This window comes from Stenella coeruleoalba, assembly GCF_951394435.1.
Source record: "Stenella coeruleoalba genome assembly, chromosome: 17".
NCBI classification, from domain to species: domain Eukaryota; kingdom Metazoa; phylum Chordata; class Mammalia; order Artiodactyla; family Delphinidae; genus Stenella; species Stenella coeruleoalba.
This window is the reverse complement of record NC_137163.1, coordinates 78,503,143-78,521,606: the sequence shown is the minus strand read 5'-3', so window position 1 is coordinate 78,521,606 and position 18,464 is coordinate 78,503,143. Positions and strand designations below refer to the sequence as shown.

The 18,464-nt window shown below is 42.1% G+C and overlaps 1 long non-coding RNA gene across 3 annotated transcripts in view; it reads right to left on the bottom strand.

The window, feature by feature from the left end:
• Positions 1-18,464, bottom strand: part of LOC307176125 — a 279,090-nt gene that overhangs the window by 201,645 nt on the left and 58,981 nt on the right. For all 3 annotated transcript variants that reach the window (XR_013824610.1, XR_013824611.1, XR_013824612.1), the window contains exon 2: positions 5,982-6,050. This is a non-coding gene — a long non-coding RNA (uncharacterized lncRNA). The remainder of the gene's footprint in view (positions 1-5,981; positions 6,051-18,464) is intronic.

The following is an 18,464-nucleotide window of genomic DNA, read 5'->3' as shown; positions in this document are numbered from 1 at the left end:
TAAATATCTAAAGAAAAGGAAGAGGAAGAAATATAGTTATGCGCTGAAGAGGAAATGCAGGTTAAAAGATAATGACTGACTAAAACGAATAACATCCCTTCTAGTTCAGTGGTCCTATGAGGAATGTGGCTGTGAGGTATCATTTCCACAAAACGGATTTCTGGTGCCCTACTCAGGAGACAAGAGAGGACAAAGGGAAATTCATTGGCAAGGAAAAATATAATCAGTGAAAATATGTCTACTGTATCAGTGGAATGAAGACTGGAAAGCAGGTTGATAGACTAATAAGACAAGAAATATTAAACTGTGCTTTCAAAGAACACACCAGCTGCTTGCGCGCTGATACGTGGAAGCATTAGCACCCTCTGTGTCGTCTGTACTTTGGAGACACCACCTGCCTTACCGGTGGTGTTCAGCTATACACAGAACAGAAAGTTATACCGAAGGCAACGGTCTTATGTTTGGTGAGATTCATTGTATCCTCACAGGTTTGTGCATTTTAATATACACTCTCCTAATATGTGATCATTCTGTTTTCCTACATAAAAATTCAATGGTTATAACTCTTATAAAGATAATTACTCTTCCCTGCACCATCTACACAGTCACTATAAGAACAAATTATGCTGAATAAATAACTATGCCTTTTTTTAATAACTTTTTAAATTTATTTATTTTATTTATTTATTTATTTATTTTTGGCTGTGTTGGGTCTTCGTTGCTGCACGCAGGCTTTCCTAGTTGCAGCGAGTGGGGGCTATTCTTCATTGCCGTGCGTGGGCTTCTCATTGCGGTGGTTTCTCCTGTTGTGGAGCACAGGCTCTAGGCACGTGGGCTTCAATAGTTGTGGCATATGGGCTCAGTAGTTGTGGCTCACAGACTCCAGAGCTCAGGCTCAGTAGTTGTGGTACACGGACTTAGTTGCTCCGTGGCATGTAGGATCTTCCCAGACCAGGGCTCAAACCCATATCCCCTGCATTGGTAGGTGGATTCTTAACCACTGCGCCAAAGTCCCTAACTATGCCTTATTAATGCTTAAAATAACACACTTGTGTTTTAGTCTAAGCCTTTGTTGGGTTTAATTACAAAATTTCTCTTTATGTAACCAACATGTAGAAAATGATATAATGTAGCATAAAAAATCATTTATTCTTGAAGCAGAATGTGGTTTGACACTATTTTGTACAGTAGATCTCTAGGCTTTATTCACCTAGAATAACTGAAACTTTGTACCCTTTGATTAGTAATACCTCCCCATTTTCTTCTCCCAGCCTCTGGCAATTACTATTCTGTGCTACTCTGTGCTTCTATAAGTTTGACTATTTTAAATTCCTCATATAAGTGATATCATGTAGTATTTGTCCGTCTGTATCTGGCTTATTTCACTTAGCATAATGTCCTCCAAATTCAGCCATGTTGTCAGAAATGGCAGGATTTCCTTCTTTTTAAGCTTGAATAATATTTCATTGTATGGACATACCACATTTGCTTTATCCACACATCTGTCAGTAGGCAGATTGCTTCCATGTGTTGGCTATTGTGAATAAAGCTGCAATGAACCTGGGAGTGCAGGTATCTTTTCAAGATTCTGATTTCAGTTCCTTTGGATAAACACCCAAAAGCGGGATTGCTGGATCATAAGGAAGTTCTATTTTTAATTTTTTGAGGAACCTCCATACTGGCTGCACCAATTTCCGTTCCTATCAACCGTGCACGAGGTTTCCCTTTTCTCTACATCCTCACAACACTTATCTCTCCCTTCCTCCCTCCCTCCCTCCCTTTCTTTCTTTCTTTCTTCCTTCCTTCCTTTCTTTCCTTCCCCCCTTTCTCCCTTCCTTCCTTCCCTTCCTTCCTTCTTTCTCTTTCTTTCTTTCTTTCCTTCCTTCCTTCTTTTTTTTTTAATAACAGCCATCCTAACTGGTATGAAGTGACTTCTCATTGTGATTTCAGTTTTCATTTCCCTGATGATTAGTGAGTTGAGCATCTTTCCATGTATTGTTGGCCATTTGTAGATTTCATGTTGTATTCTTATTAATAACCATAACCATAAAGAGGGCAGGAGGAAACTTTTGGAGGTGATGGGTATGTTTATGGCGCAAGTTGTGATGATGGCTTCATGGGTATATGCTTATCTCCAAACCCATCAGTTCATGCACATTAAATATGCACAGGCTCCTGTTTGTCAATCGTATCTCAGGAAAGTGCTTTTTTAAAAAGTCTGTGGTTTGCCAAATTTTCCATTGACAGAAAGATTTTTTAAAAAAGGAATTAGACTAATAAATCCTTCTTCAATATCTCTTCCTCATTTCCCATGCCCATTTGGGGGAGTCAAAGACTGTGTTATGAGCACCACAGGCACACCAAAAGGTGTACTTTATACTAAGTGTGAACAACTATGTCAGCAGCAGAATCAGCAATAAATGTTTTACTATTTGTAAGGCTATGCAAACATCTACCACGCAGCTCAGCCTTCCTCAAAAAGGAACTTGATCCAGAAAGGATACGTACAATAAGAATCATTAAAAGAAAGGCAGTGTAAATAGATCTTAATGAAAAAATGTCTTGGGCATTTCAAGTTCTACTTTAGTTTTGTAGAGAAAACTACAAAAATAAACTACTCTGAAATAAAATTGACTTTCAGAGCTATAATTAAAATTACGAAAAATTCCAAGGATTAGAGACTACATTTTTGGATACCAAAAATCTTCTTTGAATAGTGATTCACAAGCACATGGAATCATGCTTTAAAAATAGAAAGCAAAAGTGCCTGTTTCCACGGGTTTAAACATTAGCCATTACTCAATATTCGTAAGACCAGTAATTATTATCAGAATATAAAGCACTTGCTGATGAGAAGTATTTGCAATTTAAATGGAAATTACAACTTTTCACTTGCAAATTTTTATAAACCATCTGTAAATATATTTGCGGAAAAACACATCACAGTGATGAGTTTTGTTTGTTGTTGTGATTAAAAAATTTATACTTAACTGGTTTTTGTGATGATTCTGCAGTATAGTAAAAATTACCTAAAACATTACACAATTCAAAATGAAAGGAAGAGATGAAGAAAACACTTTGCTTCAGGGATGGCTTATGTAAAAGAAAATTTATAAGGGGGAAAGTAGACAGAAGCAGTAATAATTTTTAAAAATATATTTGATGATTGATCTTATTTTAATACTATAAACTAACCCTTTGGCCTTCTAGGAAAGAAAAATCCAGATTTCTTGAGGCATGTTTGTTACAGAATGACGGCAAATAGTTTTCTTTTGAAATTAAGAGGCCACATTGAAGACAGAAACAAAGTTAGGAATCAAAGCCTTCTGGTATTTATTAGTCCTACTAATTAAAAATCAAAGAGCATTCTACTTATATTGGAAGAATTAACATTGTTAAAATGGCTATACTACCCAAAGCAAACTACAGATTTAATGTAAGCCCTATCAAATTACCCATGACGTTCACAGAACTGGAACAAATAATCCAAAAATTTATATGAAGCCATAAAACACCCAGAATTGCCAAAGCAAGCCTGAGGAAAAAGAACAAAGCAGGGGCATAACCCTCCCAGATTTCAGACAATACTACAAAGCTACGGATATCAAAACGGCATGGTATTGGCACAAAAACAAACATATGGATCAATGGAATAGAATAGAGAGCCCAGATATAAACCCACACACCTACAGTCAATCTTCAACAAAGTGGGCAAGAATATACAATGGAGAAAAGACAATCTCTTCAGCAAATGGTGTTGGGAAAGTTGCACAGCTGCAGGTAAATCAATGAAGTGAGAACACACCCTCACACCAGGCACAAAAATAAACTCAAAATGGCTTAAAGACTTAAATATAAGACAAGAAACCATAAAATTCCTAGTAGAGAACATAGGCAAAATATTCTCTGACATAAATTGTAGCAATGTTTTCTTAGGTCAGTTTCCCAAGGCAATAGATATAAATACAAAATAAACAAATGGGACCTAATCAAACCTTATACGCTTTTGCACAGCAAAGGAAACCATAAACAAAATGAAAAGACAACCTACAGACTGGAAGGAAACATTTGCAAACAATGCAACCGACAAGGGCTTAACTTCCAAAATATACAAACAGTTCATGCAACTCAGTATCAAAAAACCACAAACAACCCAATCAAAAAATGGGCAGAGGATTTGAATAGACACTTCTCCAAAGAAGACATACAGATGGCCAAAAAGCACATAAAAAGATGCTCAACATTGCTAATTATTAGAGAAACACAAATCAAAACTACAATGAGGTACCACCTCCTTGTAGCCAGTCAGGATGGCCATCATTAAAAAATCTACAGATAATAAATGCTGGAGAGGGTTGGAGAAAAGGGAACCCTCCTACACTGTTGGTGGGAGTGTACATTGGTGCAGAGAACACCATGGAGAACAGTACGGAGGGTCCTTAGAAAACTAAAAATAGAACTACCATATCATCCAGCAATCCCACTCCTGGGCATATATACAGAGCAAACTCTAATTCGAAAAGATGCATGCACCTCAATGTTCATTGCAGCACTATTTACGATAGCCAAGACATGGAAGCAACCTAAATGTCCATTGACAGATGAGTGGATAAAGAAGATGTGGTGTACACACACACACACACACACACACACACACACACACACAAACACACATTGGAGTATTACTCAGCCATAAAAAAGAATGAAATAATGCCATTTGCAGCAACATGACTGGACCTAGAGATTATCATAGTAAGTGAAGTATGTCAGAGAAAGACAAATATCACATATCACATATATGGAATCTAAAATATGATACAAATGAACTCATTTACAAAACAGAAAGAGACTCACAGACATAGAAAACAAACTTATGGTTACCAAAGGGGAAAAGGGATGGGAGAGGCATAGATTAGGAGTTTGGGATTAGCAGATGCAAACTAGTATACATAAAATAGATAAACAAGGTTCTACTGTATAGCACAGGGAACTATATTTAATATCCTGTAATAAACCATGATGGAAAAGAATATATATATATATATATATACACACACCCATATATATATATATATATATCACTTTGATGTACACCAGAAACTAACACATTATAAATCAACTATATTTCAATTTAAAAAAATCAAATCAAATCAAAGAGCATTTTACATATCTGAGCTTAAAATCCCATAGCTTCTGATCAATGGGGAAAAGTAATTTAAATTACTTTTAGTAATTTAAATTAGTATTTGTGTCACAGACACTAACAAATGAGAAAAATCTCAGAATAAAATATCAAACTGTAGTTCAGTAGCAATGGAACTACGTAACACGACTTTTTTATACTGGGGAATTCATATTTCACACAGAAATTCTGACAGGTGAATGTAAGGTTTTAGGGATTTCAAATGTATTTTTGAAAGCAGCTGTAAGGTGGCAAATGCTAAACAGGGCTCTGAGGTAGCAGTAGGGAGGCCTGGGTTGTAGTCGTAACACCACGAACTTTTACTCCTGGGCAAGTAATTTAAATTCACATTGGTTTGGTTTTTCAACATCGGTAAAATGAGAGCTTAGATGAGATGTTCTGGGGATTCCTGTATCAGCTAAATGTCTATGAGCTTGTTTCATAAATTAGTAATAATCACAACTACCAGTATCAGTAAAATGCCAATTCTGTGTCAAGCGATAAACTATTCCTTGCTTGCAACACCTCAGTCCTCAGAGCAGAAATGTCTTCATCTCAGAGATCTCTGATTCGTGCACAACTGATCAACATAGAGCTGGGATTCCAGCTGAGCTGTCTGTCTTCCCGCCCTCACGCCAACTCAACCATACACTCTGGTCTTTATCCAACTGATGACAGAATATTCAATCATTCAAGCTGCATAACAAAGCTTAAAATAATGGTTCAACTATTGCAAAATGACATTTTAAAAGCTTCTATGTGAACCATAATGTCAGATAAGGAAGTTTTTATTACTTACAGCTGTTCCAAGGATGAGTCCTTTAATGTCTGCTTATCTCGTATACGAATTCCATCCTTGTAGAGGTACCTGGAAAACATACAAGATCTTATTAAATTATAAATCAGCACAGATACCACGTATCTTAGATCAGGATTTTTTAAACTGTAGTATGGACCCAAGGAGCTTTGGGGTGTTAATACATTCCCTAAAAATATAGGGAAACTTTGATTTCATATCAATATGTTCAACTGTCTGGGTAGCAGAGCTCCAAGGCTCTCATCAGGGCCTCAGAGTGACCCTGCACCAAAATAACTGAGCACCACTGCCTTAGCCTCTAAAACTTGGAATGGCTGTGGGGAACTTCTGACTGATGACGTCACATCTACCGGGTGGCAACTACTCTAAGAAAAAGAGAAGTTTGACAGTAACAATTTTTTAAAATCCAGTCCATCGTACTGAATATACTGAACTGGGAGTTACATTTGCAAAGCTGGCAAATGTCACCGTTAGGACTCACGTGCGGGGGGTGAAAACATTCACAGTCGGCTCTCCCACGGTTGCTGCCAAAAATCTACAGGGCAGGACCCTATCATGGATCTACAGACACCGTGCAACTCATCGGACCCCAAAAGTGACTGGAAACAAACTATATAACCTACTAGCACCTTCTTTGCCTTTTTCCTTCACCTAGAGGATGGCAACATTATTTCCTCTCTAAATCTACCAAAGTTTGTTGTAACTGGTTTGTTTTTTGTTTTTTGTTTTTGCGGTACGCGGGCGTCTCACCGCCGCGGCCTCTCCCGTCGCGGAGCACAGGCTCCGGACGCGCAGGCTCAGCGGCCATGGCTCACGGGCCCAGCCGCTCCGCGGCATGTGGGATCTTCCCGGACTGGGGCACGAACCCGTCCGTGTCCCCTGCATCGGCAGGCGGACTCCCAACCACTGCGCCACCAGGGAAGCCCTGGGGTTTTTTTTTCTTAACAAACAGTGAATTGATTTAAACTGGAACCAATGTTGTATATTTTCTGAAGTGATTGAATCCAAACTAACATCGAACTGCAAAATACAGAATCTTAATATTAAACCCGAATTTAATTGAAAAAAAATCTCTATGGTTTCTGTGAATGCCGTGGAAGTGAATATCTTTTTACCTAGAGGTTGCAAAAGGAATGGGGCTGACTCCAAGGAAGTTTAGAGACTGGGAGAGATGGCAAAGGCCAGTCAATGCTCAGTTAACAACTGCAAGGGTCACACTCAGCCAATGACCCAAGAAGGCGAATTTGCAGAGGGAGCAGCGCTCGATAGCAGGAGCTCGTGAGACAACGGTGCAAGAGCTGGGCCAGAAGAGGAAGAAGTTGTAAGAAGTTGTAATTCAGAGAGGAAGCGAAACCTAGGAAACAGATGCATGGATTTGAGTGTGGATTTGAGTGTGGAAGAAATTTCCCCTTTAAATACCACCGGAGATGCTCAGTGTATCTCCAACCTGCGCACGTATGCAGCAGTTTCTGCCCAGCGGATTTTTTTTTAAATTGTTCAGTGCTCGTAAGTGACGAGATCATTATCACTTTGTAGATGCCAAGATGTTTCTGAACAAATAAATGTTACTTGGGAGTTTATCATTAGACTAATTCTAACTTGGTTAACAGTTTATATACAGGGATGCTGTCCTTAGTTGCTGGTTCACCAAACCAAAGAAAAGGAATGTTTTTCTTTTTTAATTTATTTATTTTATTTATTTTTGGCTGCGTTGGGTCTTCGTTGCTGCACGCAGGCTTCCTCTAGTTGCAGTGAGCGGGGGCTACTCTTTGTTGCGGTGCGCGGGCTTCTCATTGCGGTGGCTTCTCTTGTTGCGGAGCATGGGCTCTAGGCGCACGGGCTTCAGTAGTTGTGGCATGTGGGCTCAGTAGTTGTGGCTCACAGGCTCTAGAGTGCAGGCTCAGTAGTTGTGGCGCATGGGCTTAGTTGCTCCGTGGCATGTGGGATCTTCCCGGACCAGGGCTCGAACCCATGTCCCCTGCATTGGCAGGAGGATTCTCAACCCCTGCGCCACCACGGAAGTCCTGAAAAGGAATGTTTTGCTCTCAGTTTTTCAGTGGAGCTCAGGTCTCAAATTCAGCTAAACTTAAATGAACCACAGTTCCCAAAGAGATCCTCAAACAACTGCACTTTTTCTTATGAATCTGGAAGCAAATTTCTCCTAAGACATTTCAGTGTGTTTTGCCCAAGGGAATCAATGATACATTTTGGACCAAAACATGTTAGAATTTCAGAAGAGCTCAGAAAGGCTTTTGTTTCAGAGAAAAATCTGTGCTCTCCTTTGTGTTTGGCAGGGCACAACTGCAGTCCGGTGGTGTGTTTAGTCTAAAGAAAATTAGCCTCCTGGACATACATGCACTATAGCTACTTTATGTAAACACCCGAAATGCTTGGGAAAGGCCACCGCAAAAACCACTGACGGACACACGTTACTGAGAAAGCTGAGGCATTTACTGGTCTTACCCTCCCTCTCAATGAATAATGAACTCAACATAAAAGACTGTTAATCAATCACATGCTGAGCACTTATTGAGCACCTTATGCTCTCTTCTTTATTCCCCAAATATCTCATGAGTCGTTGCCACGTTCGCAATGCTGGGTTATGCGGTGAATTAGAGGAGACGGCCCCTCGCCTTCACAGGAGCCAGTGGGAAAATCAGAAAACGAATAAGTAAAAACATATGAGAGAAAAACATTAGCTTCTGTGGTGTGATAAATGAACAGACACCATGAGAGAGAAAAACAGAGAGGAAGCTTCCTAGAGGAGTTGACATTGAAGGTGGGACGAGACAGAGGAAAATGCCACCAGGGAAAGACCCACCAGCCTCACGTGCAGAGGCCCGCAGGGGTGGAGAGTGAGAACTTCCTGTGCGTGGAGAGATTAAAGAACAATGCATCCAGCATAAAAAGCAAAGGAAAGAAGATCTAAGATGAATTTACACGCGTGTGTGGATCAGAAGCCGCACTGGGACTCACAGACCTAAAGAGGGGGTCTGACTTATTAAAATGAAAGGTGAAGCAGGGAAGTAGTGATTCCTTGAACTAGGGTAGGTGCAGGGGACACGGGGGAAGGGGACACATCAGAAATGTTCTTGGGGGCGGAGTGAACGGGGTGTGCCGGAGAACCCGAGCAGGCGGCTCACAGAGCAGCGGTGCTGGTTCGCTGAGAGGGTGTGAGACACACAGGAGTGCAGCAGGATGGGTGAGGCTGGGAGAGAGAGAAGCAAGTCCTGCACTTCGTGTGCGCTGCACGGAAATACAAGCAGGACCCCGATTCTCAAGCATGCAGCTGTGCACACGCACACACACACACACACACACACACACAGCCTCACTGCTGGGAATGCTCTTTGCAGGTTATCATCCCCACCCTCTGTGACCACTTGTTTTTCTGGTCATAAGGGGACAAGACGACACATCTGCAGCGTGTGTTAGAGCTGAGGTCGCCACAGAGGTGGTGCCCATATTAGCAGGTGATTCTTGGCTTTAGTCAATCCTGCGGTAATTCACAAGCACCCCCTTATCTGAAGCCTTGCTTGCCCATCGCACGGGGAGGCGGAGCCATCCTCCCCCACCGGGCCACCACCACATCCGCGTGTGTTTAGATTCCAGAGCCCACCCAACTGTCCTCTAAGTGTGGGTTCATCCCCCAAACAAGCAAGATCTAAGCCTGAAGCCTGTCTCTGCATCTCCACACACCAGCTCCCACCCCACTGCCTGTCTCAGCACCTTCACAGACCTCCAGATCAACGAGCACCCCGGATCGCAGGGTCTCTGTGAATCCCACCCAGAAGGAGCTCACGTCTGCTCCGGGCGTTTCCGGGACTGGCTCACACGAGGCCTGTAACCACGCGTGTAGCAGAGTCTACCATCCTCAACTGCCGTCGACCCTGACACTTCCTTCCAAACCTCAAATTCCACTTTCTTCTAATCTGGACAGGGGGTGTCGGGACGGAATAGGTCTCCCAGCCCACAAACTCCTTTTTTATAAGAACACCTCTGTTTTGAGAGACAATCCTTACTCGGTAATGTTACTGAAAACAGGGAAAGATTGGCCTCAGTGGCCACACGAATGCGTTCACCACCTACTGTGTCATGAAACGTTGATAAATTGTCCTTCCCTTTCCCCGAGTCACACAACTTACAAAAGCCCAGAGATACGGTTAGAAGAGCGTTGACTCGAAGTGTCGTGAAGTGCTTTCCTTGTTCTCACCCAGAGCGTGTAAAGCACTTGAGCGTGTAACTGATGCCGCCACGGCAATGTTGACCATTCATCTCATCCAAAATTAGCCTCTTGCTAATAATTCACTGTACTAGGTTTCTTCATTGAGTATCACACTAGCAATAAGATCTCTTCCAAACCATATTTACAAGTTGTGCTGTTTATCAATTTGTTTCCTTTACTGTAGGGGAGATACTCCTTACATGCCAATGAGTAAAGGACCCCAGTAAAGACCCCGGACTGGGATGAAACACAGGGGGGTCAGGAGCAGACCACTCACAGCACCAGCCTAGAAGCCCAAAGAATCCTTAGCAACGTTTAACACACGGAAATCAAGAAGGCCACGTGCCTGCTGGGCACGGGATTGGTCGTGAGCAGTTAGGAGAGCTAATGTTATAGAATGGACTGATTCTAAACAGGAACCAAGGTTTTAGGACTGAGGGATGAAAAGAGCTGTAGGAGGTCTTGTGTCATTGGCTGGGTGTCTCCGTTGAACACAGCAGGCTGCAAGGCTCTTGAGCTGGGGTGTGATGTGAACTCTAGTGACTCAGGAAGATGTTACGATCATTGCATAAATGGGAGAGAAAGCGTCAGGACAGCATCTCCTCTTTACAAGAATAATTTCAGCTTTTTCCCCAGAGTCCTTAATGAATCCACAAATGGAAATATTTCTATAAAAATGTTAATTATCTCCTTAATGTTTTTTTTAAAAAGGAAGTTGCAGCACTCACTCCTTAATTAAACAAATGTCCTTCTGGTTTCCTTTTTCAGCATTCCATGTGAGTGGAGCAGTCATGACCTCCCAGCTTTCAACTGATCAACATGCATGGTTTCTGCGTCAAAACAGGGAGTCACTTAAAGTACCTTTACTCTCATTTACCTACAATACTCAGAAGAGCGCCACAATGGCCAACGGTCATATGTGTGAGCTCACTGCTCCAAAGCGTGGTTCTTCCCCAAGTTCACTAAAGTTCCTAACTGTGGAACTGCCCTGGTGGTCCAGTGGTTAAGAATCGGTCTTGCAATGCAGGGGACGCCGCCGGTTCGATACCTCATCGGGGAACTAAGGTCCCACATGCCATGGGGCAACTAAGCCCGTGCGCCACAACTACTGAGCCTGCGAACCACAACTACTGAGCCTGTGAGCCACAACTATTGAGCCTGCACACCACAACTAGAGAGAAGCCCTCACACTGCTACGAAGAGCCCAACTGCAGCGAAGAGCCCACGTGCCACAACGAAAGATCCCGCGTGCCACAACTAAGACCTGATGCAGCCAAAAAAATAGATAAATAAATATTTTTAAAATAATAATTAAAATACTAAAGTCCCTAATCGTAATGTGCTCACTGCTCAAGAAGGTCTTGGATGGCTGAGTTGTTGACATACAGCTTCTCTTGGATCAATGGAATTTTTACAATTATTGATTAATTAGATCTGAATATGAAAGTTGCACAAACTCTGTTTTGTTTTAATTTTTCTCCAATTTAGAATTTTTGTAGCAGGGATGGAGGAATAGAAATGTGCATAAATATTCAAATGTTTTCAGATGAATAATCTGTTGAAAGCAACAACTGACTTTACTTAAAAATGGTGCAATGAGCTTTGTTGAAAGGTGGACAGTGTTTTTTAAGAAGATGAAGTATTACTTTAATTAAACGAAAAGGTGAAAATAATCTATCAGCACTGTAAGTCACTGTTGATTTTTCTTGCAACTTACAAGCATAGCAAATGTTCAAGTCCCTCAGAAGCATTTCTGGAAATCTTTCTGATTTGGCTGTTGCAGGAGACTGACAAAACGGAACGGACAAACAAGAATTCCAGGATGAGAAAGAGATTCTTCAAACCTTATTCTAGTTCTGCCAGGTAGAGCTTCGCAGAGCAGAAAAACATTCACTGACATGCTTCACTAAATTTAGAGATTTATAACTTTCTGTTCAAAAGGCTATATTATTAGCTTGTCACAAAAAACTTTTCAAAAATAATTTTTATTTAATTAAATCACCCTAAAATACCCCTAAAAGAGCACTATACACCCAAGGATAACATTCTTGTTTTCCCGAAGCCTATCCTTTAAAAGGAAAATTATTCACATGGTCATGGTAACAAAGGAGCATCTTCCTAAATAAACATATGCAGAGTTACACACACTGAGGCTTAAGCATCTTCCTTGGAAAAACAGGCATCACAGCCCTTGGCATGCAGTGAACTCCCACTGTGCATTTGCTGAGCTGTCAAACCAGAGTCAACTACACCACAGAAAGGGGAGGCTTCTATAGGGCTATCAAACGGTCCAAAAACGACTTCTCAAAAATCCAGGGAGAAAAATAACAGGTGGCAGAAATAAATTGTATCTGAACAGTAAAACGCGTTACCCAAAAATCACCTTTCAGCAACTTGGAAAGCTTTGGGGAAAACTCTGGCAAATGAAAAGTACAGATTGCTTCGGATAAATATACTTAAAATTTCTTTCAAATTTAAATGATCATGGCATGTCTAAATGTATAGGGAAAGTCGGCTAATTGGATTGGCACACGTTTCTGAATATCCTGTAACAGCTACAAAAGGCAAAGCTTCTAAAATCTACTGCCAGGATCAAATGCTAGAGGGTTCATTTTTAGAGTATTATAAAATGTTTGTTTTGTGCTTTTTTAATGACTGATTAGGATAACAGAAGTGCTTTGGCTAATGGAGCAGGTGACTATTTTAGCCATTGTACACAGACAGCCAGGGGTCCAGAGCTGTTCCTAACTTCTCACCGCTAAAGGTTCAGCCACGATTCTCCAAACAGCACCTGGGCTGCGGACACCCCACCTGTGGCACTGAGGCCACTCCTCGCCGTTTCTGACTGCCCAGTGTTCTGGCCGTCAGAGCCGGGGGGGCGGGACAACCAATCTACGGTCTGCATCAGAGCTGATGCCACACAGAGATAATGGCCATCTTCACGGATAGAACGTTCTCAGCTTCAGTCAGTGACCCAGTAAACTTTATAGCCCTCCACGTGCCCAAGGAACTCTTAGGCTGATTGAAAGCCATGTGGCTAGTTAATATCTAGTTAATCCCAGACACTAATCTTGTCCTGAGAGAATTTGTCACTCAGTTACTCCCTCTGTATATTCTCTTAATTTAATGTTCAAAACCCATTACTATACTTCCTTTAGGTCCCAAAACTACCAGCATACCAATATTCTTAATTAAAGAATGACAATGCTGTTCCCGTATTTTACAACATACATGTACAATGCACGCAGAAGAAAGTGTATGCATGTAGGCACATGTACATGTCTATGTACGCATATGATTACATACTTGTGTACATGAATATACGTACACATACATGTGTGTGTGCTTATGCACATATAACGTAAGTTGTGGTCTGCACATGTGATGTGTGTATACGTGTGGTACGTTGTACACATTGTATTCTCAATCTCACCTGACACACAGAACACAGGCAACAATCTGACTATTTTCACAATTCTCCCAAGACTGGGGCCCAGGAGACAAGTTGCTCCACTTAATGAAAAGAAGGCCTCCCAGCCTCGCTGCTAATTCTCTTCAATACCACAGCTGAGAAAGGAAAAGCTACTACGTATCATAATTCAAACTTCTCCAGTACATAAATGTGCTTGAAGTCTATGTTTCTGGATATTCTTATACAGTTATCTAGATTTGGGTAGAAATAAAACGTGAACTTTCTAAAAACTGCACTGAAGTTGTTTTTATTTCTTTAACATTGTAATTCATTATGAATGTGAATACTCTACAGCAGGGGTCCCCAACCCCCTGGCCGCGGAGCAGTTCCAGTCCGCGGCCTGTTAGGAGCCGGGCTGCACAGAAGGAGGAGAGCAGCGGGCGAGCGAGGGAAGCGTCACCTGCTGCTCGCCGTCGCTCGCATGCCCGCCTGAACCATCGCTGGCATCACTGGCACTACCACCTGAAGCATCCCCGCCCCCTCGCCCCGTCCGTGGAAAAACCGTCCTCCACAAAACCAGTCCCTGGTGCCAAAAAGGCTGGGGACCGCTGCTCTAAAGTATGAGATAAAATATTATGAAACAGAAACAGATTCACAGATACAGAGAACAGACTTGTGGTTGCCAAGGGGGAGGAGGGTGGGGGAGGGATGGAGTGGGAGGTTGGGATGAGCAGGTGCCCACTATTATATACAGGATGGATACACAACAAGGTCCTACTGGAGAGCACAGGGAACTCTATTCAGTGTCCCATGATAAACCATAATGGAAAAGAACATGAAAAAGAATGTAGTATATATCTATAAAACTGAGTCATTTTGCTGTACATTAGAAATTAACAACATAGTAAATCAACTATACGTCAATTAAAAATAATAATAAAAAATAAAGTATGAGAAAATATCTACCTCACAGGTTTTCTTGGAAAATTTTTATTGCCAACAAGAACAAATCCATTAAAATGGTTGACAGTTAAACGTGTTTTCCAATCACAAGTACATATTTCTTCTCAAGGTTTCTTCAAAGCATTATGCATTCCATCAAAATACCATTGTTAGGATTTTAATGGATGGAATATTTTCCTAACAGAGTTTTGGTTAAGTGATTGCAGATACTGTCATTTATATTATTTTTGTTTTATTTGCATAAAGGAGATATATTCAAAATTATGAGAGATTCTACTGAAATTCAGGGTATAAAAAAACACCTGACACCCGTTCACCAAAAATCAGCTCAAACTTGGGGAAATGTGGGCTTGTCTACTATATCCTAATATTGCCTGTGGAGCCAAGGGGGGAGAAAAATGAAGCAAATAAAAACTCCCCCCCAAAAAACGTTATGTTTTATTGAGGAAATAAAATAATTCCGCAAGACAGGTGATCTGCTTATCTTGATGATCAAAACCTTGGCGAAAAAGAGGAACCAGCAATACACCAACAGGTCTGTTTGATCAGCTGCATCTTTTCTTGCTGAAACAGTGTCTTACCCATAGTGTTCACACTATGTGATATTGATATTATACGAATGTGTACTTTGTGGCTGGAAATATTTTGTTAAAAAGCAATAAGTAGGGGGCACTTAAACATGGCGGAGTAAGACGTGGAGATCACCTTCCTACAAATACACCAGGAATACATCTACACGTGGAACAACTCCTACAGAACACCTACTGAACGCTGGCAGAAGACCTCAGACCTCCCAAAAGTCAAGAAACCCCCCACGTACCTGGGTAGGGCAAAAGAAAAAAGAATAAACAGAGACAAAAGAATAGGGACGGGACCTGCACCAGTGGGAGGGAGCCATGAAGGAGGAAAGGTTTCCACACACTAGGAGCCCCTTCGCGGGTGGAGACTGCGGGTGGCGGAGTGAGGAAGCTTCGGAGCTGCGGAGGAGAGTGCAGCAACAGGGGTGCGGAGGGCAAAGCGGGGAGATTCCTGCACAGAGGATCGGTGCCGATCGGCACTCACCAGCCCGAGAGGCTTGTCTGCTCACCCGCCGGGGCGGGCGGGGCTGGGAGCTGAGGCTCGGGCTTTGGTCAGAGCGCAGGGAGAGGACTGGCGTTGGCGGCGTGAACACAGCCTGAAGGGGGCTAGTGCGCCACGGCTGGGCGGGAGGGAGTCCAGGGAAAAGTCTGGACCTGCCGAAGAGGCAAGAGACTTTTTCTTACCTCTTTGTTTCCTGGTGCGCGAGGAGAGGGGATTGAGAGCACTGCTTAAAGGAGCTCCAGAGACGGGCGCGAGCCGCGGCTAAAAGCGCGGACCCCAGAGACGGGCATGAGACGCTAAGGCGGCTGCTGCCGCCACCAAGAAGCCTGTGTGCGCGCACGGGTCACTCTCCACACCCCCCTTCCGGGGAGCCTGTGCTGCCCGCCACTGCCACGGTCCCGGGACCCAGGGACAGCTTCCCCGGGAGAACGCACGGCGCGCCTCAGGCTGCTGCAAGGTCACGCCAGCCTCTGCCGCCGCAGGCTCGCCCCACACTCCGTGCCCCTCCCTCCCCCCGGCTTGAGTGAGCTGGAGCCCCCGAATCAGCTGCTCTTTTAACCCCATCCTGTCTGAGCAAAGAACAGATGCCCTCCAGTGACCTACATGCAGAGGCGGGGCCAAATCCAAAGCTGAACCCCTGGGAGCTGTGCGAACAAAGAAGAGAAAGGGAAATCTCTCCCAGCAGCCTCAGGGGCAGCGGATTAAATCTCGACAGTCAACCTGATGTACCTGCATCTGTGGAATACCTGAATAGACAACGAATCATCCCAAATTGAGGAGGTGGACTTTGGGAGCAACTGTAGACTTGGGGTTTACTTTCTGCATCTAATATGTTTCTGGTTTTATGTTTATCTTAGTTTAGTATTTACAGCTTCTTGTCATTGGTACATTTGTTTATTGATTTCATTGCTCTCTTCCTTTTTTTTTTAATACATATATTTTTTTTCCCTTTTCTCTTTTTGTGAGTGTGTATGTGTATGTTTCTTTGTGTGATTTTAACTGTATAGCTTTGCTTTTACCATTTGTCCTAGGGTGCTGTCTGTCCATTTCAGTTTTTTGTTTGTTTGTTTGTTTTTAGTATACTTTTTAGCACTTGTTATCATTGGCGGATTTGTTTTTTGGTTTGGTTGCTCTCTTTCATTCATTTTTTTAATTACTTTTTTTATCTTTAATAATTTTTTTTACTTTTTATTTTAATAACTTTATTTTATTTTATTTTATTCTTTCTTTCTTTCTTCCTTTCTTTTTCTCCCTTTTCTTCTGAGCTGTGTGGCTGAAAGGGTTTTGGTGCTCCAGCCAGGTGTCAGGCCTGAGCCTCTGAGGTGGGTCAGCCGAGTTCAGGACATTGGTCCAACAGAGACCTCCTGACTCCACGTAATATCAAACGGCGAAGACTCTCCCAGAGATCTCCATCTCAACACTAAGACCCAGCTCCACTCAACGGCCAGCAAGATACAGTGCTGGACACCCTATGCCAAACAACTAGCAGAACAGGAACACAACCCCACCCATTAGCAGGGAGGTTGCCTAAAATCATAATAAGGTCACAGACACCCCAACACACCACCGGATGTGGTCCTGTCCACCAGAAAGACAAGATCCAGCCTTATCCACCAGAGCACAGGCACCAGTCCCCTCCACCAGGAAGCCTACACAACCCAATGAACCAACCTTACCCCCTGGGGCAGACACCAAAACAACAGGAACTACAAACTTGCCGCCTGCAAAAAGGAGATCCCAACACGGTACGTTAAGCAAAATGAGACACAGAGAAATACACAGCAGACAAAGGAGTAAGGTAAAAACCCACCACACCAAAGCAATAAAGAGGAAATAGGCAGTCTACCTGAAAAAGAATTCAGAGTAATGATAGTAAAGATGATCCAAAATCTTGGAAATAGAATGGAGAAAACACAAGAAACGTTTAACAAGGACCTAGAAAAACTAAAGAGTAAACAAACAATGATGAACAACACAATAAATGAAATTTAAAATTCTCTACAAGGAATAAATAGCAGAATAACTGAAGCAGAAAAAACGGATAAGTGACCTGGAAGATAAAATAGTGGAAATAACTACCTCAGAGCAGAATAAAGAAAAGAGAATGAAAAGAATTGAGGACAGTCTCAGAGACCTCTGGGACAACATAAAACACAACAACATTTGAATTGTAGGGGTCCCAGAAGAAGAAGAGAAAAAGAAAGGGTTTGAGGAAATATTTGAAGAGATTATAGTTGATAACTTCCCTAATATGGGAAAGGAAATAATCAGTTGAGTCCAGGAAGCACAGAGAGTCCATACAGAATAAATCCAAGGAGAAACACACCAAGACACATATTAATCAAATGATCAAAAATTAAATACAAAGAAAAAATATTAAAAGCAGCAAGGGAAAAGCAACAAATAACATACAAGGGAATCCACATAAGGTTAACAGCTGATCTTTCAGCAGAAACTATGCAAGCCAGAAGCGACTGGCAGGACATATTTAAAGCAATAAAAAGGAAAAGCCTACAACCAAGATTACTCTACCCAGCAAGGATCTCATTCAGATTTGATGGAGAAATTAAAACCTTTAACAAATACGCAAAAGCTAAGAGAATTCAGCACTACCAAACCAGCTTTAAAACAAATGCTAAGGATCTTCTCTAGGCAGGAAACAGAAGAGAAGGAAAAGACCTACAATAACAAACCCCAAACAATTAAGAAAATGGTAATAGGAGCATACATATCGATAACTACCTTAAATGTAAATGGATTAAATGCTACAACCAAAAGACACAGA